The 26,390-nt window shown below is 46.2% G+C and overlaps 1 protein-coding gene across 1 annotated transcript in view; it reads left to right on the top strand.

Moving 5' to 3' along the window:
• The window catches only part of CACNA1I (calcium voltage-gated channel subunit alpha1 I), a 2,042,880-nt gene that overhangs the window by 2,006,428 nt on the left and 10,062 nt on the right, over positions 1-26,390 (top strand). The window lies entirely within an intron of this gene.

Genomic DNA, 26,390 nt, shown 5'->3' with positions numbered 1-26,390 from the left:
TCCAGTCCAGTTCCGCAGTTGGGGTCCGGCTCGCGGGGCAACGTGCGCAATGCCTTAGCCCCGGACCGGGTATCGTGCACATCACACGGCATGGCATCCACCTCGGCATCCATCTCGTCTTCCATCATCAATTGCTCAATCAAGGATAGAGTAATTAGAAACTCTGGCTCCTGCCTCCTTGGCATCCCTGGGTTCCCTCCCTCCCAGGTTGTCGCCCTTGCTGTCTCCCAGTGTGTCGTCGCAGGCACTCTTGCCTCCCCGGCCTCCATGGCTCACATTATCACACCAACTCACATGGTCCCTCTCAGCGTCAAAAAAGACATCCTGGAGTGCAGGGACATTTAATCCCATGACCCTGTTGGCTTGCATCCCAGGACGTCGTAGGAAGTTAGACCTGTAACCGCGGCGACCTCTCCATGGTAATCAAGGCCATTGACCCTACGTTGGAAAAGGAATGGTCCATCCCCGAGTTTGTGTTGTCTCTTGGACCATACAGAGACGCAATTGAATTTCTTTTCTCAAGCCTCAGGGAGGAATTTGCATTCGTACGTGTAAAAGGTGGTTGATTTGGGACACTAGTACGGGGGCCCGGCTTTCCACGATTACCATAGTTTTCTGCCAAGACGGCCGCCACCTTCGCCCAGTTCAATGCCTGGGCAGACTGGGGTTGTTCTGCCGCTACTTCGCCGGGCTCGCTCCACCGGCCTGCGCTAACTGTGCCCCCTTTTTTCCGCCCCACTGGAGTGGCATATACTTGTTCATTCCACCATTCACAGACCACTCTCCAGTGTTCATGGACTGACGCGGCGGGGCATGCCGGGTTCGCGGTTTCTGGGGCAACAGGCGGCTCAGGGGTAGGTGACCGCCAGTAACCTCAAATCTGCCATCTTTCAACTCCACCTTGGGCCCCCTTTTTGAGATTTCCCCCATTCTGGCAGCTGCTAGGAAGGGGGGGGGGGCGCTTTTGGTCGGGCCAAGCCGTAAGTGCTTCACCGACAATATGACCACAGGCATCACCTTTAGAGGGATGGTTCTCCTCCCTCACCTTCATTAGTCGTGTCAGGAGGTTCTCTTGGCTGGCCTCCACTTTGCACTTCCACTTGGCTGCGAACACGTGCCAGGCGTTCTTAACACAGTGGGGCTGCTGGCCTTTCTCGTTCCAATTTATAGGTCTTCTTCCAGGCATATCCCACGGCAGAGGAAGTCCAGGACGATCTACCACCATTTCAGGAACTCATCCTGGTTTAGCTGTTCTCATGACCCACCAGCACAGGCTAGCCCAGTTGGCATTTTCGCCAACGCCAGATGCTCTTTCGCGTGAGTCTGACCATCTTCGTCAGGTTCATCACGGAGGTCATTACTTTTTTTTTTTTTGGATCCATCGTCTTTTAAACATCATCGTGGCATTTTCTTCTTTTGCCATTTAAATCTTAAATCTGGCACACAGTACTATTAACTCTACCTCTCTGGAGTACAGTTTCATATCATCAACACGTACCTCTGGTCACGGTACATTCATGGCGCTAAGTCCCATCAAGAACTTTTGCAAGACATCCTTCGGTTGGAAGGCCGCAAGCCCACGTCTCGTCAACCTATCGACGGCAGCAGGTTCTGGGCTTTATCCAACGTGGCGGTCACTAAACTGTTAGAGGCAGGGACCAACGTTACCATCAAGACAGTCATTTATCCACCCTTTCCACCCTTCCACGCGTTCCTGAGCCAAATGAGTTCACCGGGAGGAACGCGCTCGGTACCGCCTCATGTCAAGGAGGGCAGACCTAGTCAAGGTAAACGATCATTTTTGTCCTGACACTTCCACAGTCCAAGACCACTCAACCTGGGGCCACCAGTCAACATACCATGTCCCTCTCACCACGAATGGTGCTCAGTCCAGTTGCTGGGCCGTCCTTATCCAGGTTCTGGCAGGGTAGGTCAGGGTCACTCCCCTGCTGAGCCTTCACTACAGGCCTCTCACCTACGCCCAGATTCATCAAGTACTTGAGAACCCCGCTGGGCAAGTTGGGGCGCGATCTCGCCTTCACGGTCATTCTTTTTCTGCTCAGGGGCAACGTTGATGGCCTTCAGCCATAGCATTCCTGTGCACTTCATCAAGAGGCTGGGACAGTGGAAATTCTCCGCTTACAGCTGTTACATACCCCAAGCAGACAACGAGCTCAGACAGACGTTCAGAGTTTAGCCAAATAACTTTCGGTTGCGTCTCCTTTCCCTTGGGATACGACGCCCTTGTATACGATGCACTTGTATTCAAGGTTACTTGCACGCTCTCTCTTTTTGCCCTCTTTATTTTACAGGCCTGACCGAACGACGGTTTCGGCACGCTACAACCGTAGGTTTATGTTAATTATGTCATGTTCTCCATCTTGGCTCCATTCCCTGACCACAAATGGCCAGGCGGAGCCTGGAGTTGTGGGAGGGGGGGAGGAGCCGCCTATTTAAGGTCAGGCCCCCTGCCTCTTCTGGGCTGCTGCAGGGTTTCGTCATCCCACCCACCTCTGCCTCTTTCTACAACATTCCCTTCTTCTTTCTTCCTTCTTGGTGGGCCCCCTTTATTTTACAGGCCTGCCCGAACGACGGTTTTGGCACGCTACAACCGTAGGTTTATGTTAATTATGTCATGTTCTCCATCTTGGCTCCATTCCCTGACCACAAATATATATATATATATATATATATATATATATATATATATATATATATATATATATATATATATAGTATAATATATTATAGTGATATTGGTGATATTGCCCTTGGTTAAAAAAAAAAAAAAAACTATATATTATAGGTTGAAGTAAGCCTTTATTATTACGTTTAGAAAATCAGCGCTCAATTTCTGAAATGGTGGACCAGAGAAATAGTAATAAATAGGTGAAATATAATAAGATGGATGGAAGATAAAAAGGATAAAATGACAAATAAAATTGTTATAGAGAAACACATCCAGTGTTGGGTGCGAGATATCCCAAATCTCAAAGGGACATGAAGGAAATAGTCTAAAAAACAATCCTAATAATCAATAATAAATACAGTATAGGCAGTGTGGTCATAAATCAATCCATCAATCAAAACAAGCAATATATGTGCTAATAGTGTAAACTGTGCAAAATGGGCGAAACAAGTGCTGCAGTGCTAATATACCATATGGGTATAAATAATAATAATAATGTGACCAACAATGAATATAAAAGAACAATATAAAGGTGCTAGCAGTGCTAGATGTGCAAAAAGTCAAAATAGCAATGCATGTGCTGCAGTGCTACATAAATATAGTAATATATAAATCAAGAGGAAAATTCCATGTGCAACTGTGCAATGTGCACTAAACAATGTGCAAAAATGATATGAAGAAAAGTGATAATAGTGACAATGTTCATTAGTATTCAGTGACTTTTGTGATTATCACATCCAGTGGCAGTGATATGCTGTTTTATTCGTGAGCTTATCCAAAATCAAGTTCAATGGCCTCTCACCTCCATTAACCCTCAAATGAGCGTTTTTTTGTGGTAAATCACCATAAGGGGCATCAAGGTATTCTCCACGGTGTAGGGGCTTTTGGATGTGGACAGGTTCCTCAGATCTCAACAGTGATGGATACTCCCTCTCCTTCTATGGAGTGGTGAAGGATCTGTACTTTGATGTTTTCCTAGGACACTCACTTATCCAGAGATAATGACAAGAGGGGGGGCTTCTCATAGTGTAGTATATAGGTGTTTATTGATAAAAAGGTATTAAAAGAACTTACAATTCAGTAAACAAATACGAGCTGCAAAAAAAAAAAAGCCGATGCGGTGTACTCCGATACTTCCGGTCTCGGCCGTAGACCGGAAGTGGCGTCACCCGGCTTCTCCCGCACATTGCGTCACAACAAACACGTGACTTTCTCAAGGGTAAAGAAGCTGGGTGACAGTCTCCGGGTATTTAAGGCATCATGGTAACCAGGGGAACCAATCCATGTGTGAACGCCATATGCGGTTAACCCATACGTTGCTATAGGAATGCGGAGCATTTAATCTTAATATAAAAAACGGGGGGTAAATGAACTGAATGAATAATATGAGTGTATGAAAGTATTCCTTAATTTCATATCTAAAAAATAGATGTTAATAAGGGATAGTAGAGATATAGTAATAATAATAATAATAATCTTAACCCTTTGTAAAAAAAAATAAACAATGTATTTATATCCATATTATAGTTACATAGTTAAGTAGTTGGTGAGGTTGAATAAAGACAAAAGCCCATCCAGTTCAACCTGTGTAGATGTGTGTGGCTGTAATCATCTTGCATACCCCTGAATGTTCTGATCCTTGAGATGTACGTCTAAGAGTCTTTTGAAAGCCACCATACTACCCGCAGAAACCACCTCATGTGGTAGGGAATTCCACAATCTTGTAGCCCTAACAGTAAAGAACCCCCCACGTTGCCTGAGGTTAAAACGCTTCTCCTCTAATCGCATTGTATGCCCCCGAGTTCTCATGCAATCCCTTCGACTGAACAGCTTTTTTTCTAAGCCTAGATCCCCATTTAGATATTTAAAAATTGCTATCATGTCCCCCCTCAGGCGTCTCTTCTCCAGGGAGAATAAATCAAGCGATTGCAGACACTCCTTATAATCAAGGTCCTCCAAACCCCTAATTAGTTTAGTTGCCCTTCTCTGGACTCTCTCCAGCTCCAACACATCCCTTCTGAGGACTGGTGACCAGAACTGGACCGAATACTCCAGATGAGGTCGGACCAGAGTTTTATAAAGTGGAAGGATTATAGTCTTATCTCTGGAATACATCCCTTTCTTTATGCATGCTAATATTCTGCTAGCCTTGGCAGCTGCCGCTTGACATTGCATGCTGTTGCCTAGTCTATCATCAACCAAGACTCCCAGATCCTTCTCCATTTTTGATTCTCCCAAGGGTTCCCCTCCTAACGTGTATTGTGCTTTTATGTTTCTAGTCCCCAAGTGTAAAACCTTACATTTCTCCACGTTAAACCTCATTTGCCATGTCTTTGCCCACTCCGTTATTTTGTCCAGGTCATTCTGTAGGATATCTGCTTCATGCTGTGCTGTTATTGCCCTGCCTAATTTTGTGTCATCTGCAAAAACTGATATTGAACTACTGATCCCGTCCTCAATGCTGTTTATGAATAAATTGAACAAGGTTGGTCCTAGGACTGAGCCCTGGGGCACCCCGCTTACTACCTCAGACCAGTCTGAGTACGCGCTGTTTGTTACTACCCTTTGGACGCGCCCTTTTAGCCAGTTCCGTATCCAAGAGCAAACCCTGCTCTTGGAGCAAACCCTGCTCTTGGATGCAATAAGATATCCAAAATAGATGTCAAAGTGTAGGATTAAGGGATGATGAAAATGACTTTCTGAGCACTATAAAAGTGCAATATGTGCTCATCTTGATATCCAAAATAAATGTCAATCAGGTGTAATAAAGGTAAAGGTTCACATTTACCCCATTGGTAGCGCATTAGTCTCCCCCTCTAAAATGTTATGTATACCTAAAAAAAAAAAAAAAAAAATTTAAATGTGTTTCTAGTTTAAGATTTTCAAAATAAAAAAATTGCCAATATAATATTGAACCCTATGGACTAAGACTGGGATGCCATTAAAATTAATGTGCATGTAAGCCAAGCTTCCCAATACTTTGGTAATATGGTGTATGTGGAATGTTTTTTTTATCTTTAAAGGAGGGTAGTTTATTAGCTTAGAAAGGGGGCTCCAGGTAAAAATGATATCACTAGATTATTGTTTAGCCTTCTACCAGATACATTTGCATTTGCAGTATAAGATATGTTTAGTCCCTAGGTTTTATTAGACAATATCCTAATACCCATGGTTTAGTGGGATAAATGTGCCATTGGAGAAGTAGGGCACATGTATGGAAGTAGGCAAGAATGGCAAGTAGAGTATATCCAATTTTGCATTAAAGGTATGTTCTATTGAGGAAAAAATTGCACCCAGGAAAAACATATAAAAAAAAAAAAAAAGAAAAGATAACTAACACAGAAATATATAAGGGGGGGGGGGGGGGCGTCCGGTGAAGAAGATGGCCGCATGAGACAGCCGCTCCGCTCAGGCCACCAGGGACAACAGCCTGTAGCAGGGACGTCCGTCCACACCGAAGCTTCAGATTGTACCTGTGGCTCCACGGCATCAAACACCATGACCCGGCGCAAGAAAGATCACCCGCAATTGAATAAACTGGTGGGTTTCTTCAAGCGTACGGGCACCGGGCTCAAGCAAAATGGAGGCGGTACGCGGCAGCACCAGTCATGAGGAGCGGATCCAGGAGCACATTGCTGGGCAGCCTCTCCACAAGCCTTCCGGCAGGTAGGCAACCCTAATAGTGGGAGATCCTCGGACTTCTCCTCACACTCCACCAGGAGCCCTGTAGAGGCGAAGCCACACCGTGACTCGCCCCTAAGGCAGCCACTGGAGGCAGGCATGGAGTTAGGCCCTTCACAGGATCCCATATTTAGCCCCATACAACATGCCCCAGAACCTACAGATGCATTTCTGACAGGGGGACAACATATATCAGACACTGTGTTAAAGGGAATGCTGATATCCTTGAGCTCTTCCATTTAATCTGATCTACTTGATTGTGTGAAGCAATTCCGACAGGAATTGCACTCCCTAGGAGACAGGATCAGCACTGAAGAATCCTCAATGGGAGAATACACTTCCTCTTTCAACTCAATGGTGGATGCTCACAATGTACACTCTGAGGATATAGCATGGCTCAAGGCCAAGATGGTTGACCTGGAGGACGGACGGGTCCAGAAGAAATAACCTGAAGATAAGGGAAATCCCAGAGGCTATACACGCCACTTAACTATTATAATATGCAAAGAACCTCTTTTCCAGCTTAGTGCCATCCCTATCCCTATCCGATGCAGATCTCTCCATAGATAGGATTTGTAGCCCCGGAATCACCCAGAGATGTACTACTCAGAGTCAATTACTGTCAATCAAAAGAAAAAAAATCATATCAGCTTTTAGACAAACCACTAATCTTCTGAAGGAATACTCAGGTCTTCAATTGCTTCTGGACCTGTCTAGACACACTCTCCAAAGCCAAGGAATTTGGCCACGATTACAAAAGCTCTGAGAAACCACAACATTCCCCACAAGTGTAAAAATCCAGCATCCCTATCCGTTACACACAACGGATCCACATCTTTAATTACAACCCTAGATGAAGGCATACAAGTTCTCCAATGATGGGGGATACTACCTCCTCAAACGATGTCTGCAACCCATGTCCAAGCTCCAGCAATCCTCTTTGACGAATGGCAAGTGGTTTTAAGAAAGAGATCCGCAAAAAAAAATACCATGATGGAGGTACCTAAATATAATAATACTAAGTTCATCATCACCCAAGTCACCGGCCAAAGGATAACGATACATCCTATTGGCCCCTCACGTTGTTTCAACAGTTCAACCTGTTCACTCTGGTGGTCCTCTTTTTATGTTCTACATTCTACCTTATACCTGTTCTTGGTTTGTCTGTTCTATCCTCTGTTTTTTTGGTCCAAGCAACAGAAGAATACTCGAATACACAAATGTCCATCTCTTTATTTATTACCTACTAGTGTAACCTACTCTACTCCTGACCACATGCGCAAAATAACTTTACCTCACAAAGCCACGGATTCACTCATGTTTCGCTTCTTGACATACAATGCCTATCAAATAAATGCCTATCTATTAATGGCAACAGACTCAATCACCCTGCCAAGAGGTTTTCGCTATGGAAAGAAGTATCGTCAAGCAAGGCAGACATTGTTGCTGTCCAAGAAACGCACTTCCACAATCGGAACCATCCTAAGTGTGAACACAAGGACTTCCCAAACGTCTTTCTAGCAAATGCACTAGAAAAGAGGAAAGGTATCATGATAGCTATCAAGAACACAGTCACCTTTAAGCTCAAGGGTTCCATCTTAGATGAAGAGGGATGATTCATCATACTCACGGGTGACATTAATGGACTGCCTCTCACTCTGGTATCCCTACAGTATACGCTCCTATCTCACACCAACTCTGTTTCCTTTGCAGGTTATTTAAGCTGGTGTCTAAAGTTAAGTATGGTTACCAATTTGTATGTGGGGACTTTAGTTTAACGACCCCAGGATGGACTCCACATCTCCTGCTGGGGGACGACCAGTCTCTGAGATCTTTGATGCATGAGGAGCAGTTGTATGATGTCTGGAGGTGTCAACATGCCACCAAAAAAAAGATTTTAATTTCACTCCTCCCGGCATCATTCTTACTCCCGTATAGACCTTTTTGTCACAGATATACAGTTACTCGGGAGAACCTACTCCACATCCTACAAGGACATCACATGGTCAGATCATGCTGTGATTGATTCTTGAGAAGGGGGGCTTCACCATAGGGTTGCAATATTAGAAATTTACAGAGCCCTCTAAGTAGCAAACATATTTCCCAGCATCTCCAGAAATTTTTCCAGATTAACTCCCATTCTGTCACAGACCCATGGGTCCTGTGGGGTGCACACAAAGCCTTCATGCGGGGGGTGTGCATTCAGCAGAACTCTAGAATTAAAAAACACTACAACATCAGATTAACAGTGCTTTTGTCTGAGATTAACACTCTGGAGACCATGAACAAACAAACACCTACACAAGCAAACTCTGAATCCCTCTTTAAAATGAGACAGGAATTACGATCCTTGCTCTCTGAACAATATGATAGATACCTAAGGAAACTGAAACTTAACTATTGCGCCCATGCTAACAAAGCTGGAAAGTACTTGGCTAACATGATTACTAATCAAACAAGTCAAATCCAGAGTATCACACTTAATTCATCCTACATCCAGACACAAAATAACGCACCCCCAAGAAATTGCTGACGAGTTTTCAAATTACGACAGTGCTCTGTACAATTTAAAAGATAATCCTGATACCCTTCAACTGTCCAAACTTGACATACAAAAATTGCTGGGCACACTAGACTTACCACTCCTCTTGGCAGACCAACTGCAAATTCTGAATGCTCCGTTTACACATACAGAGGTATCCAAAATCATATTGTCTCTTCCAAATGGGAAATCCCCCGGCTCAGATGGATTTGATGGAGAACGAATACTATAAAATCCATCACCAACTCATAAGCCCCTACCTAACAGAAGTCTTTGCTAAAGCACTGGAGACTTCATCACTACCGCAAGAGATGCTGGGAGCATATGTAGTCACTATTCCCAAGCCTGGGAAAGATCCCTCCACACCAGCCAATTTTCGTTCCATATCCCTTTTGAACACTTATGTGATAATGTTCGCAAAACTACTGACGAAAAGCCTTCAGGCTGTGCTCCCTTAACTGGTTAAAAGAGACCAGATGGGTTTCATCACAGGTCGCCAAACATCAGATGCGACTAGAAGGATCATCAATTTATTACATTGTGCCGAGAAAACACGAGCGCCTTCTCTGCTTCTAGCACTGGATGCAGAGAAAGCGTTCGATAGAGTAAATTGGGAGTACATGTATATGGCCTTGCCTAAATATGGTCTCTATGGTACTATATTATCAGCTATCCTTGCACTCTATTCATGCCCCACAGCACAAGTACTCAAGTCCGGCATACTGTCCAAACCTTTCCGTGTATCAAATGGGACTCAACAGGGATGTCCCCTACCCCCCCCCCCCCCCATATTCAACCTGATAATAGAACACCTGGCAGAATCTATCCGATCCGAAAAAGCCATTAAAGGATTCTCCTTTCAAGGATTACAACACAAAATAAATTTGTTTGCTAATGATATCATATTAATGTTAACGGAACCAGCAACATCTCTCCCCGAAGTCCACCAAATTTTCCAATAATTTAGTGAATTATCATACTATAAGATTAACACTTCCAAATCAGTCATTTTAGATCTGGGAGTGCACCCTAAAACTATATAAGTCTTACAGTCCCATTTTCCTTTCCCATGGAACAAAGAGAGAATAAATGATCTAGGCATCACTCTCACCGCCAACACTTCACCGGCTCTTTGGTAGGGACGGATTGCACCTAAATGGGGTGGGTGCAGCCGTACTGGGTGAGAGGATGGCCAAAAAGTTAGAGGGGCTTTTAAACTAGGGAATGGGGGGGAGGGTACAGATGTAGAATTAGCCAGTGGAAAGCAAGTTTCAGAGGGCAGAAATGGGGGCATTAGCGGTAGGGTGTTCGGAGCTCCTAAACCCAGGGTGGGTACGGGGAAAAATCAAGAGAGCAGCCTAAAAACATCAAATGAGGATAAATGTAACCGATCAAAATTATGAGGCTTGTATACCAATGCCAGAAGCCTGGCCAACAAGATGGGAGAGCTGGAGCTGCTGATGTTTGAGGAGGACTTAGATTTTGTGGGGATAACTGAGACTTGGTTTGACAGCTCTCATGACTGGATGGCGACCATTCAGGGGTATTCCCTTTATCGCAGAGATAGAGAGGGTAAAAAAGGGGGAGGGGTATGTTTGTATATTAAGAACAGTATACAGGTAAATATGAGGGATGATATTAATAATGGAGCTATGGACGAGGCAGAATCCCTATGGGTAGAGCTTCAAAGGAAAGGCACGGTGGGGAAGGTTGGGCGTATGCTATAGGCCCCCCAACCAGAGGGATTAGGGTGAGGCGGACCTCATGTTACAGATAGGATTGGCAGCAAGGATGGGAAATGTCATTATAATGGGGGACTTTAATTATCCTGATATAGACTGGGCAGAAGGAACCGCGCATTCAGCCAAGGCTCGGCAGTTCCTAAATGTTTTGCAGGACAATTTCATGGGTCAGATGGTGAATACATCGACAAGAAACAATGCGGTACTTGACCTAGTGATTACCAACGATACAGACCTGCTCACGGATATAGAAATACGGGACAACTTAGGGAACAGTGACCATAGGTCAATTGGTTTCAGTATTAATTACAGTAATAGGAAACACAAGGGTAATATAAGGACACTGAATTTCAAAAGAGCCAATTTCCCTAAACTGCACTCGCTGCTAGAAAATATCAAATGGGATAGAACCCTGGGAACAAAGAACATGGAGGAAAAAGGGGAGTGCTTCAAGAGCATACTTAACAAGGGGGTGGGCCAGTGCATTCCACAGGGAAATAAATTTAAAAGAGCAAAACTAAACCCTGGGTGGCTAAACTCCAACATAAAAATGTATATTAGAGCTAAAGAAAAGGCCTTCAAAAAATACAAGACTGAGGGGTCATTGGCAGCATTTAAGCACTACAAAGAGTGTAATAAGAAATGTAAAGACGAAATCAGGGCGGCTAAAATAGAACACGAGAGACATATAGCGGAGGAGAGTAAAAAGAACCCCAAGAAGTTCTTTAAGTATATAAACAGTAAGAAAGCGAGGCCAGAGCACATTGGCCCCATAAAAGATGATAAAGGAAAAATGGCCACAGAGGACAGAGAAAAGGCGGAAGTGTTAAATAATTTCTTTTCTTCAGTCTTCACAAAGGAATCGGGGGGCTACACGAACCCCGCTTGTAAGGCCGAACTAAATAATACACCTCAGGAAGTGCCGCCATGGCTAACAGAGGATAGACTTAGAGCTAAACTAGAGAAACTTAACATAAATAAATCCCCGGGACCGGATGGCTTGCACCCAAGGGTTCTTAATGAGCTCAGCCAGGTGATTGCCAGACCATTATTCTTGATCTTTAAGGATAGTTTACAGACGGGTATGGTGCCAGCTGATTGGAAAAAAGCCAACGTGGTACCAATATTTAAAAAGGGGCCGAGATATATCCATATCTATAGGCCAGTCAGCCTAACATCAGTAGTCTGCAAAATTTTGGAGGGGATGATAAGGGACCACATACAAGACTTTAGTAATGAAAACGGTATTATAAGTAGTAATCAGCATGGATTCATGAAAAATCGTTCGTGCCAAACCAATCTATTAACCTTCTACGATGAAGTGAGCTGCCACTTAGATAAAGGTAAGCCTGTGGATGTGGTGTATCTGGACTTTGCAAAGGCCTTTGACACCGTTCCCCACAAACGCTTACTGTACAAACTAAGGGAGGTAGGTATGGACCATAAGGTGAGTACCTGGATAGAGAACTGGCTCCAGGGGAGAGTACAGAGGGTGGTGATTAATGGGGAGTACTCGGATTGGGCGGGAGTGGAAAGTGGGGTCCCCCAGGGTTCTGTCCTTGGACCAATCCTGTTTAATTTATTCATAAATGATCTAGAGGAGGGGATATCTAGTACAATCTCAGTATTTGCAGATGATACTAAATTAGGCATGCCAATATCTTCTATGCAGGATGTGGAAATCTTGCAAGCAGACCTGAACAAAATAACGGGGTGGGCAACTACATGGCAGATGAGATTTAATGTAGAAAAATGTAAAGTAATGCACTTGGGGGCCAGAAACCAGAAAGCAAGCTACTCACTAGGGGGGGAACCTCTGGGTGAGTCTAGGATGGAAAGGGACCTGGGGGTACTGGTAGACAACAGGCTTGGCAGTGTCATGCAATGCCAAGCCGCCGCAAGCAAAGCCAACAGAATACTGGGTTGTATAAAAAAGGGGATTCACTCCAGAAATAAAGAGATTATTCTTCCACTCTACAAGACTCTGGTCCGGCCACATCTGGAGTATGCTGTCCAGTTCTGGGCACCGGTCCTCAGGAAGGATGTGCTGCAACTGGAGAAAGTCCAGAGAAGGGCAACAAAAATAATTAGGGGAATGGAGGACATCAGCTATGAGGAAAAACTACAAGCACTGAACCTATTCTCTCTGGAGAAGAGACGATTGAGGGGGGGATATGATATCAATGTACAAATACTGTACTGGCGACCCTAGCATAAGTAACAAACTATTCAGAGAAAGGAGATACAATAAGACACGTGGCCACTCACTAAAACTTGAGGAAAGGCGGTTTAACCTTAAAGTGCGTAAGGGGTTCTTCACTGTAAGAGCGGTAAGGATGTGGAATTCTCTTCCACAAGCAGTCGTATCAGCGGGGAGCATTGATAGTTTCAAAAAACTATTGGATGGACACCTTAAAGACCACAACATACAGGGGTATACAATGTACAGTTAAAAGCAAACACACACACACATCATAGGTTGAACTGGATGGACTTATGTCTTTTTTCAACCTCACTAACTATGTAACTATGTACTACTTCTATCCTTACTAAACATATATACGTGGGGAGCACAGGATGCCAGACCTACCTGATGTTACTTGGCAGCACGCCTAGAACAACTTAAACATTAGTTTCCTCGAAAAGAAACACCTCTGTGGGTAAAAATTGAACAGCACCTAGCTCCTACTAAAGACCTCCACTTACTCCTTTTGAGTGACTTGTGGAAACCCTGGAATATCTCATCTTTACCCCTTCCCATGCGTGCCTCATTAAGTGCATGGGGACATTTGTCAAAATACCATGATTCACATGACATACCACCCAACAATCCAATACCTGTGAAAATATTAGAATTGATGATTCCTATAATAGACACTGCAACTCTTTCTAAGTGCCGTATGTCTGATGTACTCCACTTTTATGAAAATAATAAGCTCAAGCCTAGGGGGACTGTGCTACGAGAATATTGCCTTCCACTAGCATCCACATTCACGATTACACAAATTCTGTACTTTCTTTCTAAGCAGCCCCTAGAAAAACTACTTACGAACCAAAAATCATGGAATTTTTACATATCCATATGTACATATCCATATTATATGTACATATCCCTATTATATGTACATATCCCTATTATACATATTGATAGAGTGTCTAGTGCCTTCAGAGGTTTGGTGACCAGGGGCAAAGCCCACTTGATCAGAGTGTATAAGATATGGTGTGAGTTGGGAAATGCGATTGACCAAGATTTTTGCATATAGTTTATTCTCTTGGAGGGAGTTGGAGCGGAAGTTAACAAGGTTATCAGAAGGTTTACCTGATTTTGGTATAGTTACAATAATAGATTCTAAAAATTCTTGCGGACAGGAACTGCTGTCTGGAATACTGTTAAATGTATCTGTCAGGGAGGGGGTCAGGTGGCCAGTGAATTGTTTATAATATTCATTGATGAAGCCATGAGAGCCAGGGGACTTCTGCAGAGGGAGGGATTTATTGGCTTTGGAAACTTCTGTTAGATTGACTGAAGATAAGAGAGTCGCAAGTTGGGAGTCCAATATAGAGGAAAGTTTAATATTCTAGAAATTGGTGCATCCGAGGTTGGGGACGGGTATGTAGGCATGTCACGAAGGTTGTATAATGAGGAGCAGAATTGATAGAACTGTTCCGCAATTTTTGATGGGTTGAAGATTTTGCAGTTATTGTTAGCTGCTAAAAGGGGGATCTTTGGTGCCGCTGCCTTACATTTGTGTTGTTTGGCTAGGAAAGCACAAGGTTTCTTGTTAAGTGCATAAAAGGAGAGGCAAAGTCTTCTGATATGATAATCATAAGAGTGCTGGAAAAGTGCACTGAGCTGAGATCGTAAGTCTTTTCGTTTGGATGTTGGTGGTAGGGTAAATTTTTGTTTGTTTCTTTTTGGCAATCAGGTTTGGTAAGGAGAGATGGCAAAAAAAGAGGCAATAAAAAACGATAGAGAACAAATTCTCCTCAGTGGGGGGCCCACAAGGGAGAATACATCCCACTTTACCCTACAGCTAAGAATAGCCGACGTCCCACTCGCTAACCCTCATCCAACTACAGCTCTGCGGCCACGGCTGAGATATGCAGCATCACGTTTAAGGAATCCACTTCCGGGTCTCGAACTCTGAGCGTGGTACGGTGACATGGCGGGAGTCAATCTCCATTCAAAGTGACGGGGCTCTCCCTATGCAGGCGGCTTATGCGACACCACTGGACATCGAGCTACTTCTCAGCCACTTGGTCTACAGAGATGAATAAGAGGTACTGACTGGATCCATGACAATTGAGGTGTCCTGGTAAGACTGTTCTTTATCTACTTCTCCCAGTTGGGAATGCTTTCATCCACTGATGTGGTCAATAATAACTTACCAGCACTGTGAATGTCTCTGAGGTAGACCACCCTCATATATTCAGTCACCTGGTGATCTATCGAGTGCCTGATATTGCCAAGCCATATCTAACTTGCCTGCTTCGATCCCCTGAGCCATCCACTCATGTATCCAATGCTCTTTAGACCCTGGATATGATAATGTGACTTTGCTTCTATTTGCTGCCTATTAATCTCTGTGCTTGTGTGATATCGATCCACATAGGAGATGGACTCTTGACCTGCATCTACTACAATATAGTGCTAGTTACTGCCGTGTCATGATGCTTGACAGTGTCTGCCAGACAGTGAGATTACTCCACTACATGGACAATAGTTTCCAGTTTAATTATTGACACTGGATTTTTGCGTGTCTTCAAGAGTCGTACACGTGTGGCCATGTACAGAGCTCATGCCTTTTGGCTTTTAACCCATAATGGTACAGAAACATTTTAGTTGTTCCCATTAGTTACAGTTATATAGTCTACTGGCATGCCAGCACCTATCCTCTGAGCAGGTAGTAGTGACTTACAGTCAGGTCCCGACTGGTCACTCCCGCACTTTGGATACCGTGCTCTTCAGGGTGTGGGCTTGGGGTGGGACAGTGGCGTGTGGGTTGCCACATCATCACCATCTGAACACTCTTTAGGGCTCTCAATGTCTTATTTGCATCCTAATTAGCATGCAAATCAATTTCACATTTTTACTGTGACTTTTTATATTATATATATTTTTTGTCTGAATTAGCCACCAATAAAATTGAGTTTGCACTTGAACCTAGTTGAGCCTCATCATTGCAGCCTTTCTGAGGTGGTTTTCTCCATACCCCTCTCTCTTCTTTTCTTAGTTTCTTGGTAAGGAGAGATGGATTGAATCTCTATGGGGAGGGAGAGCCACTGCTGGCAGAGATAGGGAGGTTTAGAGTTATATGGGTATGGTCGGACCAGGTGATCAGTCCAATAGAAGCAGAGGTCTTTGCGGAGTAAATTTATTCACTAAAAAGTGGTTGATTCTTGAGTATACTTTATGGGAGAGAGAGTAGAAGGTGAAGTTTCTCTTGTTGCCATGAATACACCTCCATGGGTCCAAGAAGTCTTCTTGGGAGATAAGAGCGTGGAGAGAAAAAACATCTGTTAGACTTACCGGTAATGATGTTTCTACGAACCTTCCAGGACGGCAACACATGAGAGATGAGAGGCTCCACCCTACAGGAAACACAATCAATTCACAGCTGTTAAAAGGCCCCACCCTTCCCCTTGTCCCTCAGTTCTAAAAAAGTAGTTCTCCAACCGATTCACAAGGGATGTGTAATCACTTAGTTACTTACCACCTATTGTTTACATTTTTCCTCACCCTTTTAACAGGGTGGAAGTAGGCCTGCTGTCTTGGAAGGTTCGTAGAAACACTGTTACCGGTAAGTCTAACGGGCAGTTTTCTCCTCTCACCTTCCAGGATGGCAACACATGAGAGGATAATAAAGTACCCACAGGCCTACCTTAGGGTGGGACCACTGCATGCGGCTGGCCTTTTACAGCATGGGGCCCACTGTTTGCAGTGGAGGACAGGAGGAGTCCCAAGCTGCTGAGTGAGGCAACGATTGGAGGGACCAAAAGGCTGTGTCCAACTTGGCTGTGCCACATGAGGCGACCTGTGAGAAGCCTAAAAGGCGTGCAGGTAGAGTGTTCCTGAACCTGCCTCACAGGAGTACCATCCAACTATCTAGGTTTTCTGGTCAGAGAAAAAAACAAATGTTTCGCTGTAGGAGAAACACAATCAATACTGAGGGACAAGGGAAAGGGTGGGGCCTTTTAACAGATGTGAACTGATTGTGTTTCCTGTAGGGGGGAGCCTCTTATCTCTCATTTGTTGCCATCCTGGAAGGTGAGAGGAGAAAAGATGATTTATGGGTAATGTTAGTGGAGTAAATTGAGGGATCAAGGACTTCAATAAAGTCCCCACAGATTACTATAAGGTTGGATTTGTAAGGTTAGAGTCTAGAGAAAAGAGATTTAAAGAAAGATTTCAGGTGGATATTGGGGGCATGTATATTTACCAGAGTCACACAGTAGTTATTGATTGTTGCATTAATGATGAGGAACCGGCCGTTGGAGTCAGCATCTGAAGAATGTAATTGGAAGGATACCGAGTCCCGAAGAGCTAGCATAACACCTTTCCGCTTGGTGTTGGCATTGGCAAAAAAGGTGTGAGGGAATTTCAGGTGGGAACATTTTGTTGTTTTTTTGGCTATGAAATGTGTCTCTTAAATGCATATTACATCGCATTTGGCAGAGAGAGCCTCTTTCCACAAGAGGGATCTTTTAAAGGGGCTATTCAGTCCCTTGAAATTTAAAGATAGGACTTTAAGTGACATAGTGATGCATGAGGGAGTGTAAATTTGCTAGGTGTTGAATGTTGGCAACATGAGAGAATTGACTCTTAAGGGGACAACAAGGCCTCCGGGAGTTAGAAGTCCAAGTAATACATTTTAAGGGGTCACATAGAGCATTAGGATCATACCAACCCAAAAGAGGGGAAAGAGAGGGAGGGAGAGGGGGATAGATAAGAGTAGGAAAGTATAGAGATAATCATACAAAGAACAGCGAGAACAATAAAGCAAACGTTAACTGGTTTAAACATGAGAGTCCAGCATAGGGAAACTATGTAGATAGGTGTGTATGCTGAAAAGCCAATGCTAATTTACTAGTGTGGCAGAAATCCCTATTTGTAAGTGACATTACGCTTTTCAGAGTGGATGTAAAAGGGGCAAGTTCCTTGCGTTTTTGGGCAATGGCTACAGAGATATCTTCATAGATTTTTAAGGTTGTGTAAGGCTCTGGGAATGCTGACATATTTTAGTTCAATCTTTGTTTATTGAAAAAGAAAAAGAGCAAAAACTTTTGTTTTTTACAGAGCAGAGGAAAGGGCAAGAACAAAAGAAAACATACAGATAAGTCAAACACGGTATACATCAGTAAGTAAGCAATAGGTGCATGCCTTGAATTAAAACCTTCAGATCCACGAGGGCGTGATTGGAGATTAGTGGCATAAGAGAACCTATCATAGCCCAGAAGGGTATATGTCAGCTGTGGCAGAAAAACAAATAACAACAATGATATAAAACTCGCTATAGCGGATATTGAAACAGGAGAGGTAAGCAAGTATTGAAGTCAGTGGTTTATAACAAGGCACTGTGTCGGGTAAGGCTGAGGAGCAACATGTGAAAACATATGAAGAACTACACTCATAGTCAATGACATACCTGTAGAGACGTAGAGGAAAGAGTAAAGCAAGGGACTGCAGAAACAGAAAGAAAAGAGAGGAAGGACCAGGAAGTACAAATAGGGGAGATAGATCAGAAGGGGGGGCCGCGTACATCCCACTATGGCCCACCGGCACCAGGCAACACTGGTGCACCAATCCAGGACTTGAAGGCATCCGAACACCGAAACATGTCCCAGGACATCCACATGGCGGAGAACCGTTCCTCCCTGCCCCCCTCCCATGCCAACAAATTCTCCATGTCCCTAATTTTGTCCAGATCATGCGTCCACTCCAACCTAGAGGGTACATGGGTAGTTTTCCAATGTCTGGGGATCACAGCCCTGACAGCTGCCAAGAAGAACCTGAGAACATCCCTTTTAATTGTGCGGAAGGAGCCAGGCACCAGAGACAACAAGGCCAGTTCCGGTGTGGCAGAGACTGGGGTTGTCTGAAGCTGACAGTATAGAGCAATAATGTTGTTCCATAATCTGTGGATCTGTGGGCATTCCCACCAAATATGTAAAAGCGTGCCCCTGGATGACATGCACCTCCAACAGTTATCCGATTGGAGAGGGTCAATATATTTAGCCGAAGAAGGGCACCTGTACCATCTGGTCAGGAGCTTGTACCCCTTCTCCTGAACTTGTGTATCGGGGGACAGAACTCGGCCTAGTTCTTTGTCCCAAGCAACAGTGTAGGTCGGCAGATTAGGGCGGAGGGTATTTAGAAGCAGAGAGTACAGCAGGGACACCGTGTGCGTGGGGGGATTGTCTTGGAGTAGGAGGGCGTCAAATGCTGATGGATCCCCGCGAACATCAGCCAGCAAGGGCAAGGTACGCACATAGAAGAGGGCCTGGCGCCACTGCAGCCAGCCAGCGAAATAGCCGGCCTGTACAGCGGAGTTGAGGGGGAGCAACAAGGAAGGGTCCACTCGCAAAAGTTGGGACACAAGGCCTGAATCTCGAACAGGAGACCGCCGGAGGGAACGCCGGGGTACCGAAAAAGGGCGTCATGGGACCCTGGGGACTTGAGAGCCGGCCCGACCTGTTTAAACGATCCCAAGCCCTCAGAGTCTGATAAGTCAAGCTGCTTGGGGTGGGTACCGATCCACGAAGGTGCAAGTTGGTCCACGGAAGCGCTCTGAGATCCAAGGGGGTGAGGAGCTGCTCAATTTGTACCCACAATTTAGTGGAGCCGTTGTGGAACCAAACCACTAGGCGCGCCAGGGTCGCTGCTCAATGGTAGAGGGCGAAGTCAGGAATACCGGTACCACCTCTGGACTTTGGAAGAGTGAGTGTCACATACCTCAGGCGAGGTCGGTTATGGAGCCATAGGAAACGTGAAAGGGCTTTACATAACTTATCAAAGAAAGAGGTCAGTATAGGAACAGGTAGTGCTTGAAATAGGTGTAAGAACCGAGGGAGAACGTCCATCTTCAGCACATTGATCCTTCCAAACTAAGTCAAATGCTTCGAGGAATAGGCAGATAGATCAGATAGGGTTTTAGTTAGGAAGGAGACAAAATTTTCAGTGAAAAGGCGGGTTGGATCTGAAGGGAGATTGACACCCAGGTAGCGGACAGAAGACGATCCAGTCTTAAAGGGGTAGGAGCTTGAAATTGGGCCAAGAGTTGGCTTGGACAGGGAGATATTTTATATTTCTGATTTGGAGTGATTCACTTTAAAGTTGCTTATTAGTCCGAAGTCACAGAACTCAGCCAGGATCGCAGGGAAGGATCGATGGGGCGAAGTGACATAAAGCAGCAAATCATCAGCAAACAGCGCAAGTTTGGAGTGTATGGATATCTCGCAGACGTCAGGGTTGGTCCGAAGAGTGATGGCCAAGTGTTCCATCACAAGGACATACAGGAGTGGAGAGAATGGGCATCCCTGACGCGTGCCGTTATGGATGCCGAAGGCAGGAGACAGAGACCTGTTGATCCGAATCCTAGCGGAAGGAGAGTTATATAGGGCCATTATTCTAGTCAGCATTAGTGGGCCAAGGCCGATTTGCTCCAGGGTTAAACGCAAGAAGTCCCAGTCAACACGGTCGAAGGCCTTTTCGGCATCCACCGTCAGCAAACACAGTGGGACGTCATGAGTGCGGGCATAGTCAGTTAGGAGAAGGGTCTTCAGGGTGTTGTCCCTGGCCTCTCGGCCCTGGACAAAACCCACCTGATCCTCATGAATAAGCCCTGGCAATAGTGGCTTCAATCGGGTCACCAGGATCTTTGCATAGAGTTTGAGGTCCACTCCAAACAGGGAGATAGGCCTGTAGTTGGAGCACAATGAGGGGTCTTTCCCTGGTTTCGGAATGAGCGATATGTGGGCTTCCAATGTCTGGGGAAGGAAGGCATATCCATCAGAGATTGAGTTGAAGACCCGAGCTAGGAAAGGGGCCAGGAGAGGGCCGAAAGTCTTATAGAATTTGGCAGTAAAGCCATCGGGGCCAGGACTCTTGCCAGAGGGGGTCGATGCTATAGCCGTCACAACCTCGTCATCTGAAATCTGCGTTTCTAGATCGGCAACAGATTCAGGATCCAGGCACGGCAGGGCAGTCTTAGAGATATTCGCAGCTTTGGCAGTGTTAGAGGCAGTTTGGGAGTCGCGGGGCAAGGACGCAGAGATGTGGTACAGTGTTTGATAATATTTTGGAAAAGATTAACCAATCTGTGTCGGGGTTGTTACAAGTGACCCCGGGGGGTCATGAATCTGGGTGATAAAGGTGGAGGGGGTCCACATTTGTCCTGAAATTTATATGTGTGCAGAGCTAGTTTCTGGTCATACATGCGGGCCGAGGCTACATAGAGGTCTCTAAGTTGGGACCGGGCCGTAGACAAATCGGCGAGGGCAACGTCAGAGGCAGTCTGTCCATGGGCTGTCTCGAGCGTACGAAGCCGAAGGGTCGCAGCTGCTATAGAAGCCGACCTTGCCTTCTTGAGGCGTGTGCCAAGCTGAATAAAAGGTTCCTCGCAGTACCGCCTTGAGCGCCTCCCATTGCTGTGGGGGGGACATAGGGTCATCGGCGTGGTCTGAAAAGAAGTTTCTGATGGTAGTGGAAATCATGTCAACACAATCTGGAGTTGCCAACAAAGAGTCGTTAAGTCTCCTGGTCCACTCCCGAAGCAGAGTAGCCGGAGGGGAGAGCGTTAGGAAAATCAGACCAGACCAGCGTCCCAACGTCAGTATTCAGAGACCCATCCAGGCAGCCATGGTCTATGAAAAAATAGTCAATTCTACTGTACGACTGAGGAGAAATGCGTGTAGTCCTGAGACATTGGGTGAAGAACCCTGCAAACCTCAACTAGGTGCATTCATGGAGGGCACGCTTTAGGGCCCTCAGTTTCGCATAGGAGAGAGACGATCGGGAGGAAGAGGTATCTAAGCCAGGGTCCAGGGGGTGATTGAAGTCTCCACCCAGGATAACCTTCCCCTCTGCGAACCCAGTGAGAAGCTCTAGGTACTGCAAGGCCAGGGCGACCTAATCAGTATTGGGCAGGTAAAAATTGGCAACATTAACATGGCGTTTGTGCATGTGGTAGAGAACCTGGCCCCTTTTGGAAGCACTGTTGAGGCCTTGAACATTATAGGAGCCCAAGGTGAGCCTGGTGCAGGTACTTACCGTGTGGGCCATAGCGGGACGCACGCAGACAGGTGGGGAGCGGGTGGAGACAAGTAAGTGAGAACTGCGTCAGAAGAAAGGGTCGGAACCCAGTACTAGAAGGAAAGAAACAGACAGAAAAGAAGGAGCACAAAGAAAGAGGAAGCACCAAAGAAAGAGGACCAAGGGTGAGACTGAGTGGTAGACAGGGGAGGCTTCTTGGTGCCCTGTTTCAGGTGCCTTAGTTTCACTGGCTCCTCACCGTGTGAGAAACACGTTACAAGCACGGACTGTGCTCGACCTATGGGGGGGTATAGATACGAAGAAGGAGTTGGAAACTCATGGGTAGGTCCGGCTACTCAGCAGACCTAAGAAGAAGACAAATGAATACACCTGAGTAAGGTAGTTAGATCAGAGCTCAACATACAGGCACAAGAAACAGCGTAAAAACGCAACTGCTAACAGAAGGAAGCATCAATAACATAAACATGAAAAACAAAAGGCCGGTGTGCCAGGAGCCAGCGCTGGTGATATGCGATGATTGACCTCCCCAAACCCCAGCTGAACAGAGCTACAGCGAAGGGCAGGAGCAAGTCGAGTGTGATATGTAAAGGCTCGGAGCTGTAGAGAAAAACATGTTAATTCACAGAGGATTAAGAGGATGTCTGCAGACAGGATCTGGCCACACTAGAACAGTCAGCATGGAAGGCAGAGTGCGTAGTCCTCAGGCTTCCGGGGACTGGGGTCGACGAGGTCCATGTCTATTTTAAGTAGATCTGGAACGGGGGCGATGGCTCCTCTGAGGAAGAGGGCCCGGGACCTGAGGTCTCAGCCGGTCATCAGGAGGATCCAGCCAGTTTGGGATATCCACCAGAGCATGACCCAGGAAGGAGAAGAAGTCAGGCAACTGGTCAGGATCTGCGAGCACAAATTTACGGGAGTTGAAAGTCACCTTGATGCTGATGTGGTGCCCCCACTTGTAGGTGGCTCCAATTTGGCGCATCAGGTCCAGTAAAGGACGGACCACCCACCGCATGTGCAAGGTATTGCGGCAAAGGTCAGGGTAGAGGTGTATGAAATAGCCATCAAAGTCCATGGGTCCCAGTTGCCATGCCTTTCGCATTATTTCTTCCTTCAAGGTATAGTAATGAACCCTGCACAACACGTCATGGGGATGACCGTCGCCTCCCCCACTCGGGCCTCCCACCCTATGTACTCTGTCCAGTTCAATGGGGGTGGTCGGTGCTCTTTCCAGAACTTGGTTAAGATAGCAAGCACAGTAGGTTTAAGGTCTGCACTGGAGGTGGCTTTGGGGAGCCCTTGGATCCTGATATTGTTCCTACAGCTCCTGTTTTCCCCATCTTCAATGCGGAGCTGCTGTTGGCGTAGGCGTCGGAGATGGTCCTGGGAGGCAGCTTCCAGCGCAGTAAGGCGGGATTCATGGACCTCTTGGGTAGCGGTCATGGAGGCCACTGCGGAGTCAGTGGTGGAGATTTGTTGACGGAGTGTGTTTAGTTCAGCATGCAATGAAAGTTCCATCTTAGAGGCCCAGGAATCAAAGTCTGATCAAAAGGCCGACAAGAGGGAGGCCGCCTCCGACCTGAGGGGTCCCCCACAGGCATGTTGTTCCGACTCTCCGCGTGAGGTAGAGGGGCAAGACGGAAGGGGTGTTAAAGGCATCGCGTCCGGGGAAGGGGTTTGCCCGGTGCGACTTGAGTCCCCATCCAGGGGAGAGGGCAGGGAAACTGGAGGAGAAGACTTAGTTTTACTCACTGTGTGGCCAGTAGCCATCTTGTCTGGCTTGAGAGATTGGGGGTTCTGTAGGCGCAGTGCGAAGTAAGTAGCGTTGTATGGAGCTCTGTGTAACGCTCCGGCGTTTGTTTAGTGAACTGGATTTGCAGCTGCAGAATTTCCACTCAGTAGTCCTGTAGAGATGTGTTGAATTACCATATCCAACTCTCCAGACTCATCATTGTGGCCCAGCCTGCCTCAGCATGCAAATATACAGGCACTCAGATAAGATGTTCCTGGAGTGATAGTTTGTATATGATAGTATAGAGGTGATGTGCTGAAAGGACAGGCGTGAGTAGTGATAGCAATGATAGGCACTCAATAGTAATGTTCAGGAGTGTTAGCAGATGGTGATAGATAGTATGCAGATAGGTTAGCAATCATGTACAAATAACAGGTGGTAGGGGACAGCAGATGAAGTGTACAGGAACTGCTAACTCAGTGCAAGGATATAGATGGTAGTAGACTCAAGAGCTAGCAATCTATGTAACAGTGCAGATGATAGAAATAGTAATGCATAGATAGCAACAGTCTTTAGTATGCAAGAGTAGATAGTGTAAGTTGATAGGAAGGAATCCCCTGTGGGGTACTTATCACTAGTTGGTTTAGAGAGATGAGGGGTCCGGTAATGAGATAAGGATCAGGTAGCGAGATACAGGATCAGTAGCGAGATACAGGATCAAGTAGAGAGACTCCGGTCTATCCAGATACTGGGGAAATAGCTGGAGGCTTCGGCAGCGTCAGACAAGGCTGTATAACAAGCGGTTTGCACGAACACCTTGTGAGTGAAAGCCGGCGATTGAAATAGCCGCTCAGAGCGGCGCCTAGTGATGACATCATGAGAGTTAAAGGGACAGGTAGCTGTATGCGGAAGAAATGGGCTGGAAGGGTACCGAAGGTGCCAGAATCTTACACTCTGTTGAAGTTCTGTAGAGTAAGCTGGGTGAGAATTGCCCGCCGACATGCGGAAGGCAGGTGAAGCTAGCCTGAAAAGTTAGCTGCTGGAGCCAGATGGTCCCTCGGCTCAGCACTGCATTACTGCTTTCTTCAAATCAGAGGTAAATAGGTCCACAGAGGCAGTCAGGGTTGAGCATGAATTGTAGCAGCCGTTAATGTAGAAAGCCACAAGCACAGCTTCAAAAACAGATCAAAAACTGCAGTGAGAGAGATACCTGAACAACGAGGCTAAGGAGTTGTCATGGATGGCTGGGTGCAATACTCTGCAGAGCAGTGCAGAGTGTCACTGAGGGCCTTGTTGCTGTTAACTGCCAGATGCCAGAGATTGTGAAGAGGCAGGGAAGATGGCGGCCGGGCTGGTGGGAGAGGGTCCCAGGAGAGCAGCAGGTCAGGCCAGGGTGGAGGGGGGCAGTACAGAGGGGCAGCTTAGTGTCCAGATAATCTGATGGAGCCTACCTCCCCTCTGGATCATGCAGCAGCAGGCTGCGGCGGCCGCATAGGCCTCAGGATGTCCAGTAGGCCTGGGGAGAAGGTCCGCGGCGATCCAGGGCGAGGAGTAGGAAAAAATAGCACAGGGAGCAGCCTAAGGACATCCTGCAGGCTGTGGAGGCTGTATGGGGAAGAACACAGGAGGATGGCTGTGGATTTAATGCCGGCGTCAACAGAGCGCCTTCATCATGCGGCAATCTTGGCTGGCGGTCAGACACGCCCCCCTTGTACGCTGACATATTTTTAGCGGACAAGAGTATTTGTTCTTTCACTTGGAAAAAGTGGAGATGGGCTAACACATCTCTGGGTTTTTCCCCTAATATTTGTGGTGGTTTAAAGATTCTGTGTGCCCTGGCAAGGGTAAAGTCAAGGGCAGTAAGCGAGGGAACCAGTAGTATAAATAATTGTTGCAGATAGGGGGTCAGATCTGCAGGGGGCAGGGGAGACATTCGTTGTTCCTGCGAGAGCAGTCCTCCAGTTTCACCAATTTAGTGGTGACACGCTGGAGTTCTTCCGCCTGATGTTGATGAGTGTCAACTAGTTCGTTATAAGCTGTGACATAGGCACTGAGTTGGTGTTCAGGGGTGTCTGTACATTTCTTTAGGTCATCAATCCGAGACTGCATATGAGATATGGATTTATCCAAGTCCTTCCTGAGATCTTTTTTGTACAGAAAGGAGCATGTGCTTGAGTGTGTTCTCAGACATAGGGTTTTCAGTGGTTGGTAATGCAGCTAGTGTGGTAGCGTGTTCATCCTCAGAGTCAATGTAAGGAGAAGTAGCCTGGTGGAATGCCAGGTGTTTTTTGCTTAATGGCTGTTTTTGAGATGGTGAGGCATGCAGGGAGGAAGCTGCTCTCTTTGTGCTGTCCCTGATGTGGGTCTACTTAGGAGAGGAGCAGTCCATGGAGTCTGCAGCAGCCGCTCTGTGTGAGGCATGCTGGGGAGATGTCGGCACCCCTCTGTGTGAAGAGTCAGTGCCATCTTGGCTGTCTCCAGAATGAGGGCCAGTGAAGAAGTTGGTGAGCTTTCAGGGGCCCGATGGCATATTCTTCTTCCTTCTCATGTCTGGCAGTGTTTCTGGGATCTGCCCTGTCAGGTGAAATACAGCAGCGGCGGCATAAGCTGGTATGCTTCCCCATACTGGGAGAGAGGAAGATTCGGATTGTCAACTCCGTGCACGGGCAAGCTCCAGAAATTATTTTTTTTAAAGTTCACAACAGAGGCACAGGAATCCCAGCTTTTTTATACTA

Source organism: Pelophylax lessonae (assembly GCF_965119305.1).
Source record: "Pelophylax lessonae genome assembly, chromosome: 8".
In the NCBI taxonomy this organism is placed as follows: Eukaryota; Metazoa; Chordata; class Amphibia; order Anura; family Ranidae; genus Pelophylax; species Pelophylax lessonae.
Note: the sequence above shows the minus strand (reverse complement) of the source record. Positions and strands in the feature narration are given on the sequence as shown.